General features: G+C 38.3%; 1 protein-coding gene across 1 annotated transcript in view; it reads left to right on the top strand.

Annotated features, from left to right (window-relative positions):
• The first annotated feature begins 225 nt into the window (after window positions 1-225).
• LOC104524652 (GRIN2-like protein) overlaps window positions 226-9034 on the top strand; it is an 18264-nt gene continuing 9455 nt past the window's right edge. Inside the window, exon 1 of the mRNA XM_010167599.1 lies at window positions 226-473. The gene's annotated coding sequence lies outside the window, so the exon portion shown is untranslated. The remainder of the gene's footprint in view (window positions 474-9034) is intronic.

Here is a 9034-nt window from a genome sequence, read left to right on the forward strand (position 1 = left end):
TATTTTCCTTTTCCCCCTATCATTTCTATTCCTTCCCCTCTGCTCCTCCTCTTCCTGCCCCTCTTTGCCTCCCCTCCCTGTGCTTCCCTGGCGGCATTGCCGGCTCTGCACAGGCCCAGTTTCTCTAATCAGATGAAGCCGCAGGATTATCTCTCTCCCTCCCTCCTAGGCTCCATTTTATTTCCTCTCCAGCCAAGGCAGGAGGCAGGAAGGGGCGTCACGTCTAGGCAGAGGAAACCCCATCTCCCAGGCTGCTGCCTTTGATGCTCTCTAACAATCCCTCCTCCTCCTTCCCCTTATCATATGCTCACCTTAGTGTCAACAGCATCAGGCGGATCAAGGAGCCCAGTGTCTAAAGGAAATCTGAACTCTTTTGGCTTTTGTTCTCCTCAGATTTCTGAGCATCTATTTTAAATACCCTCCAAGTAACTTGGACGGGGAAGCTGGATGTGCAGTCTCTGAGTAGGGGGAAGGTAAGGACCACGGGAGTCATGCATTGCCCGTTCTCTTGTCTCCTGTAAGGACACCGAGTCCTCTCTGTTTTGCCAGCAGGTCTTTGAGAGTAACAAAGCAGATGAAGGGAAGGGAGAGGAGCTGCACAGAGACAGACCCCGGCTTCTGTAAGTGCTGTGTTGGCAGCAGGGGGTTGATAGCTGGACTGAAAAGTCCAGGAAATTGTAGTTTTCTCTTTTGGCTAAAATGATGGGAACTGTGGCTCTGAGCTTTAATTGAATTTAATGTAGTCCTGCAGGTGGGGTTTTTTGTGCTGCTGTGTTTGTCTCTCAGCAAGTGTTTCTAGAATATACTTGTCACTGTTTCTTTAGGGGAGAAAAACCCCCATAATCCCATTCATCTTATTCCTTTGCACATCTGCAAGTTTATGAATATGATTTTTATTATCTTTTGTGCATATGTTGGGTATTTGATACTAAAAAAAAAAAAAAAAGAGTAAATTGTATTGCTTAAAATTGTTGCCTTTTAGTATTTATCTGCCAGAGAATGGTTTCCCTTGTTTTTCCCACGTGTACCATGTTTTTCAAATTACTGAGAAGTTAATATCCAACAATAGAGAAAAACTGAGGAATATTTCAGTGTCTTCTGCATATCAGCTGTTTTACTCTCTTCTTTCCAAGATAAATGATCAATCACTATTTAGAATGACCAATAAAATTTTATCTTAAACCAAAACATGTCTTTTCCAAAGTGAAAGACTTTATTTGGTTTGACTTTTTATTGTCACTAGAGTAAATGTTTTAAACCCGAAACCACAGTAGAAGAGTGTTTTGTGCACATGTTATAGTTTATAACTTTCTATGTTTAAAAGTAAGAATTTGTGCTGATGCACTTCTAGATTTTAGGGAAAGCAGTTAGAAAGGGAGGGAGAGAGCAAGCAGTTATTTCTGTTTAGAGAATTCTAAGCATGAAAGGTGACTGGAAAGAACCATTGGATGAATGTATTTTGTAAGATGTTGAGCTTGTGCATAAATAAGATGGACCATATGAAGATCAAAACCTACCTCTTTTCCGGTGACTCATGCTTCAAAGTAATCATCTGATAAAAAAATATGGGTGCTTTCCTTTCACCAAGATGTTGATTAAAGCTTGCAAATAGTTGTTTGAATGTTTAAGGTTAAACACGTGTCTGAATATTTGCTGGACCTAGATTGCAGTGAGATCTGAGTTCATAGACCTCTGCAATGGAGTCTTTGTGTAAAAGAATTAGGTTTGGGGAAGGTTTCATTTATGAGGGTGGATTAGGTGAGGGCTTCATGTTTTCATGTTGTGGCTCAATTACTTGCTAAAACACTCATCTGTGATTGTAGGGTTTTGTTGATTTTTACCATCCAGACATTTTATCTTAGCTGCACTCTAGAGAGAGCTGCAGCTACAGTTTATCTGAAAATTATCTAGGGCTGCATAAACAACAAAAGCAATAAACTGCATATAGCTTTGTGGTGTCTGAGCTGGTTTATAATACCAAATGTGGCAATTCCCCATTTGGTAACCATACCAAATCCACATTTTTACTTCCATAATAAACTATATATACAAAATATGCTTGAAAAATAAGAGTGTATGAGGGAGGGTAGAACAGATGAAAATTGTTATGATGATCATTATGCTTCTGAAGTTTAATTTGCTTTCTATTAAGGGCAATGACAAAGGGTAAATTGGAGGTAGCTTTAAAACACTCCAGATGAGCAGAGAAATTTGCTGCACCAGTGAGATAATGTTACATCTGTCTGTAGGCTGGTTAGTTCTGTGCAAAACAGCAGCAAAATCCTCTTCCTTCTTCAGCAACGCTTCTAGAGATTAAAGAGGACAAATTCTCCATCCCTTTCCCCTATAGTTAATGTTTTAAAATGAGGATGGGGTGTACCTGACTGGCCCCTTGTATTTGGATATTGCAAGCAGTTATACAATTTGCAGGAGAATGTAGCCTCAGAAAAATGCTTTCAAAGGCTCAGGAACCTGACAGAGCACTGTTAATGGCATTTATTAATTTTCTCTGTTCTGTAAGTGTCTTTTTCAATGAATCAGAAAAAATTGAAATCCTACTTTTGTTAACATATGCCATAGTTATATTGTTGCAAGTGACTCTCAAGTCATTGGGCAATTCTCATACTTCCTAAAGGAAACAAAAGTTTGTATCTTTGGCATATGTATGTGGTGTCATGTTGCTTGTAGACCCAAACAATTCTGGACCAAGACCAACAGTATAGCATGAATCACAGGCTGCAAATGATCTTACACTTTACTTTCCTTGTCAGCCTTGCACTCCTTTTCTTTTCTTTTCTTTTCTTTTCTTTTCTTTTCTTTTCTTTTCTTTTCTTTTCTTTTCTTTTCTTTTCTTTTCTTTTCTTTTCTTTTCTTTTCTTTTCTTTTCTTCTCTTCTCTTCTCTTCTCTTTTCTTCTCTTTTCTTCTTTTTTTCTTTTTCATTTTCTGCGGCCATGAGCAGCATCATAGGGTTTGCGGGCACTGGCCTTTTGGCTAATTCTTGCAGTTACATTGTACACTAATAAGAGGGGTTTTTAACTGGTGTAAATTGTAAAGCTTTATGCATATACAGTATCATATGTGAAAACACTTCTCTTTGGGTTATTAAAATTTTGGAAGATCTGAATCATCCAAACTCTTAATATTGAGGGGTTTTTTTTCCCCTCAGGGTAGAGCGGGGTGGGGGGTGTTTAAGTGGTGAGAGATAGATCTTTTCTGTAAAAGCAGAAAGAGGTGGAGAATGGAAACAAATGCTGGAGTATAGTGGTCAGGAATATCTGCATGAGGGATACAATGAGAATGCAGTGAACCGAGAGATACTGAATGAACCATTCTCTGGTTAAGATCATTTGATGCAGTATTTCTTATGGATGCATTATAACTATTGAATTAATCTAAAGCTGTGCAGCTGATAGTTCGTATGTATGTTAAGAACTGTCCTTTAGGAGTATCCTCTCATTCCTTAGTGGATGGTGGAGAAGAAGGTGGTCTCTTTTCTTTACAAAAGCTGTTAAAGTTCTTTAGAATAAAATTCTGCACAGATTAATTATCTTTAGCAACAGGAACCACAAAAAATCACTTTGGGGTGCTTAGGTGTACATACTCAGAGCATAGGAATAGGAACAGGCTAACTAAATGAAGTTGACATCAGCCAAGTCTTTGCTAGTGTGGTGTTGAGTGTGAGCATTAAGTATGTAAGTTATATCCAAGCGTCATTTTGCACCAAAAAAGCATCGTAAGAAAGATCACCCGTAACTAGCCTGTCCCTCTGTGCATCTTTAAAGTAGTATGGCTTCCAGAATTATGGCTTAACTCTTACACAGTGTGGATTTAATACAAAACAGAGAAAGGAGCAAAAGTATTTCTCCATCTGCAGAATATTTGCTAATTAAGCTTTAGCAAGGGCACATCTGAGTGTGCAAATGAAGGTTAATGGGATTGAGTGGCTGTAAGACTTTCGTTTGACTTGGAGAGCTTTACACTAGTCAACAACACTTAAGACTGACAGAACCCAGTTCATCTGAACTGAATTGAAAGATCTGACTTCCTTTTCAGCTCAAACTAAGCAAACCTGACATGGAAATTGGAGAGGTGATGAATACACAAAGCCATCCTAACTCTTCTAAACTGTTTTTTTTTGTTTGTTTTGGTTTGGGTTTTTTTTGACTTAAAATTATTTTATTGCTTTCTGCAAAGAATCTACTGGGAAAGTTCAGTGTTTACAACTGAACAGGATGGATAAGTATGTCTTGAAACATTGTCAAGGAAAAAAGATACATCTTGTTTTAGCATTTTTATTTGGTTCTGAATCGCCTCTAAACTGTGGAAGTGCTTTTGTTGATTTAATAACAAGAAAGGTGCTAACAGGTTGGAAATAAACTTTTGGAGTTCATTGCCTCCTTCATATGTATCACCTTGCCTGTAGAATACAGGGATCACTTTTGTGTTTCCTTTCAAAAGTCATTCCTGTTTTACCTCATTTCAGTAAAAGGTACAGGTTCCACTAATCAATTAAACAAAAGGTTTAATATTGCAAAATAGTTGTATATTCTGACTTCTTTTGAGGCTCGGGATGAGAAGCTCTATGAAATCTTCTCTTTGGCAATGACAGATAAAAGCACAAAATTATGAAAACAAATTAAAAAAAAAAATCATTGAATCATTCTGTTTGGAAGGGACCTTGGGAACTCATTTATTCCACCTACTGCTCAAAGCGGAGACAGCTATGAGGTCAGATCAGAATTTTTAGGGTTTTGTCCACTTGGGTCTTGACTATGTTCAAACCAATGTTTGAAAAGCAAATAATTCCTATAACAGAGACTTAATTCTTTATAATCAGTATCTTGTTGCTAACAGTTGATGGGAGATGCTTAAAGAGTTATCCTCTTGCTGTTCATGCCCTACGGGTGGGATCTTCCTCTACCCTGGTGATGACAGGAACCTGCGTTATCTTGCAGCTCCTGAGTTGTTCCAAATTTATACCTCAATATTTTATGTTTCTGATATTCTTAAATGTTAGTAAGGAAGTAGAGACTTCTGCAGCTCATTTTGTGGTTGAGATTAACCAGGAAGAGGGAAAACTTGCTTGTTTACATAAAGCATGGTGTAAATATAAGTTCTTGAGGAAATTCTTCATGTACTTGGATTTGACAAAACATTTGCAAGCTTTAGTCTGCTGCTTTACTGTGTCTTGGTTTTTCTCTCAAGGTCTCTGGTGTCAAACAAGCTTTGGGTAGCATCTTGTGAGCATGGGCTTTCCTCTAACCAAGCTCTAATGTTTTTCTTCTCTCAGTCATGAGAGAGTAGAGATGGTTCCTTTCATCCCTTTCAGATGTTTTCTGAAAAACTGTAGATAATAGTTGCACACATAGGTCTGATTAGACCACAGAGTAACTGTGACAGTTGCTTTTGTAGAAGAAAGACACCTCACTTTGATATAAGAACTGTTATTTATGGCAATATCAACTTTGAAAAGGAAACCTATTCTGCCTAGTTCCTCCCATGTTCTTTGTTTATTTAGTTTCAAAGCTAGTTTCAAAGCTAGCTTATACTACAGTCAGACAATGGTATGAAACAGAATTAGAGTCTTTTTAGTCCTTTTCAATATTCACTTGTCTATATGTGTGTAGCACCACTTATCCCTCTGGATGGAGCTTGCCAGTTCTTTTCCAGTGTAAAGATACATAAAAGGCAGCTTGCAGTGTGAACTGAAGACTTAAATTTGTGACAGAATCTCTCTGCCACAGAGAGTTAAAAGATTTTAGTTAAAAGTTCATCATAGTAAATTAAAGCTTGTAATTGAACGCAGCACTGAAAGACAACGTGGTCTGAAGTTGTGACAGTTCTGCTTATAAACCTGTAATGAATCTACTTATAACAATCATTGCTACTTAATATATCATGCATATATAATATGTTATATATATTATGTTATTAGCATGCATATTATATATATAGTATACAATATATACATATGATACCTAATTTGAGAAATTTTGTTAATACTAGTTTTATGTATTTGGAATCCTTAAGATTAGTGATCCTCACCTGAGAAGGACAAGGTGCTTTAAACAGATGCTTCTGAGGCTTGGATAGTGTCTGAACTTTACTGGTAAGATGAGTTTTCTGCAAGTGCAACAACAATTTCAGGTAGAGATGCTTTTTTTATTTCTGTCAAACCAATTATTACAAAAGAAGGGCCAGAATACGTTATTCTCAATGTTTTATATTTAATATCTTTCATTCTGGGCTTTTGGAGTGCTCTGCAATCATGAGTTAAGCTTTTAAATACGTACATCAGGGGCTTCTGCATCTAATCCCTGGGTGACAGATGAGTAAACTGAGTCACAATGTGAATGACTTACTCAAGGTCATACAGTATGTCAGTGAACATAGGCGAAATTAGAGGACAATTGTTTCCTCTTTCTAATTACTAAGCAATTGTTTTTTATAATCTAGAAGTCAGTCTTCCTGCTACTGCTGAGAGCAACTTCTGGAGGTAGATGGATTGTCTTTTTGAATCTTTCTTTTCTCCAGTGTTTTGTGTATAATTCATAAACACTGTCATTTCAGTAAAGAATTAAAGTTTTTTTGGTAGCCCTTGTGTAGTGTTCAATCACAGGGGAAAATAAAGGAACAAGAAATGAGGGTAAATTACTAGGTCTTGCTAGATGAATTGCCAGAATATTTTAGGCAGTAAAGAGATTTAACTATCACATGTAGAAGAATAAACCATCTTTCATTGTTCTGATGGTACATCTTTCAATCTGTGAATATTGTCTTCCTTTATCCTAACAGAGATGTTTGGAGAGCTTCAGGTTACTGTTACTTTTGTTTGTCACCATTATTCCTGTTTGATGCTGCTATAGGAATTGCTGCCCTTGTATTAAGGATGATATGTGAACGTGAAAGCAGATGTACTTGGGGCTGTGCCTAGTCAGTATTTTAAAGGCAGGTTTGAGCTTGCTTTGTCTGCCACTGTAACTGGTTGTAAAGCTATGATCGCTGTCGGCATAACACTGAGCCCAGGTGAGTGAGTTTTTCTGGGAGGCTGGGCGTATTAGCGGCTGAGCTCTGTGCTTTGGCCACCTCCTTCCAGTCGGCACAGAGCACACACTTTAACTGTCCATCAGCTCGCACAGATGTGTGGCAGAGCTTTAGGTGCCAGATGCATGTTCATTTGTCAGGGTGGAGTATTTCGTTGCCCTCCTATTCAAAAGTAACTAACAACAGTGCTGAATCCTGAAGTTAAAGCTAGGATATCCATAGGCAGGGAGGCTAAACCAGGCTGAGTACATCTCGTCCCTCTAACTGTTTCTGTCAAGCTTTCAAGCAAACAGCAAAGGTGATGGTTTTAATATTTTCTACTAAGACACATGAATTTGCAGGTGGATATTTTAATCACTTAGCCAGTTTGCGTGGACTTTGTTAGATGACAGACTGTAAGCAGATTGCATTAATATGTAGCTGTACTCCCTTGCTGTGAGACTGGAAGCAGGCCATAACTGGGTGTTTGGTTTTCTGTATGATTAAGTTTGTGATGATGCTTCACAGGCAACTGTGATTCACCCAGTTTGCAGACTTGGGCCTCTCCTGGGTAGAGGCTTGCTGAGCAAGCTATGGCCATGTGTTTTTTTCAGAGTTCCAGATCAATGAGTTTGCTTTGGGGACAGTCTGATCAGGACTGAAAAGTGGACCCAAAAAGGGAGCTCTGAGGAGGATGGGTTGCTCAGTACCTGACTGACCCTGTCCCATGTGATGGAATAGGGTTTGATTGTCTGCTGTGAAGAGGAAAAGGTTCACTAGTGTCTGTCTTTCTGAAATAAATCCAAATGTAGATAGGACATTGCAAATTTTGTTCACTAAAGATTAATTTCTAAAGAAATTATGAAATGTTTTTCTCACAGCATTTTTGTACTGCCAGTGGTTATCAGTAGCCAGCAATTCTTAACAGCATAAACCTGGCAGCTGAATTAACAGTTTCATTTTGCATAATTCTGTTCTGCTTAAACCAGAAAGGCAATTATATTAATGTACCACTTCTGTAGGGACACACTGTAAGTATGATTCTAGGTCAGTGTTGCCTGCTGTCATAATATTTGATGGGAATTTTTTTAAAGCCCCAGCTGCCAAAACCATTTGATTATATGGCCGTATCAGCATATTTCATTTTTAATGAAAAAGTTTTAAGTTTCTGACTGAAGAGACAAACTTTAAAGAAGTGAAATGTCAAATACTAACAGCGAGCATCAAATATGACTGCGCAGTTTCTCCTATTTTACCTCCATTGGGTATATTGCAGGGCAGCTTGTACACTGAAGTAGGTCTATGTGCACATGGAGACATAGTGGGAGTGAAGTTTTGCTTATAAATTTCTTCTAAAAAAGATCAAAATCCTACAAGATCTTTAAAGTTGTTTCTGGGACAGATAATTAAATAAGGGAAGGTGGTGAAGAGGATGCATAGTTGCACAGTGCATCATGTGGTGGTGTCAGGACTACATCCCAACACATGCCTCCCTTGTGACAGAGTGCACCCCTCTGGTTTCCCAATAATTTATTTACAGCCCCATGTAAATTCTTTCTGGGAATTCAGTTGAAGTTGTCATCAAAATAGTCTCCTTTGAGAAGTTCATACTTCTCAGGTTCTTTTCTCATGGCACTCTCATTTTAGCCTTTTTCATTTTAGAATTTAGAGCTCCTGGCTCTTCTTTCCTGGCTCAGACTCTGCCAGTGACAGGGCTGTGGGCTGCCCCTGCTGTTTCTTAAAAGTGAACGCTCATCCTCTTGCATGACTTTTCTTATGCTGTTGGGATAATTGTGAACACAGTGGCCTTGTCATTCTGCCTTGAGGGGAATGTATCTGCAAATGTTTGAATCTTTTCACTTTCTGACTTGGCAACTATTGTATTATTCTCTGGTGAGGTCATTGGTAATCAGGCTATTCATGGTAACTTCAGCATTTGGGGGAAGAGATCTCTGCTTGGGTCCTAAGTAAGGAGATAGCTGAAGTTCATTCATACCCAGTAAAAAGGGC

The sequence above is a fragment of the Antrostomus carolinensis genome, unplaced genomic scaffold (assembly GCF_000700745.2).
Source record: "Antrostomus carolinensis isolate BGI_N321 unplaced genomic scaffold, ASM70074v2 scaffold41574, whole genome shotgun sequence".
NCBI classification, from domain to species: domain Eukaryota; kingdom Metazoa; phylum Chordata; class Aves; order Caprimulgiformes; family Caprimulgidae; genus Antrostomus; species Antrostomus carolinensis.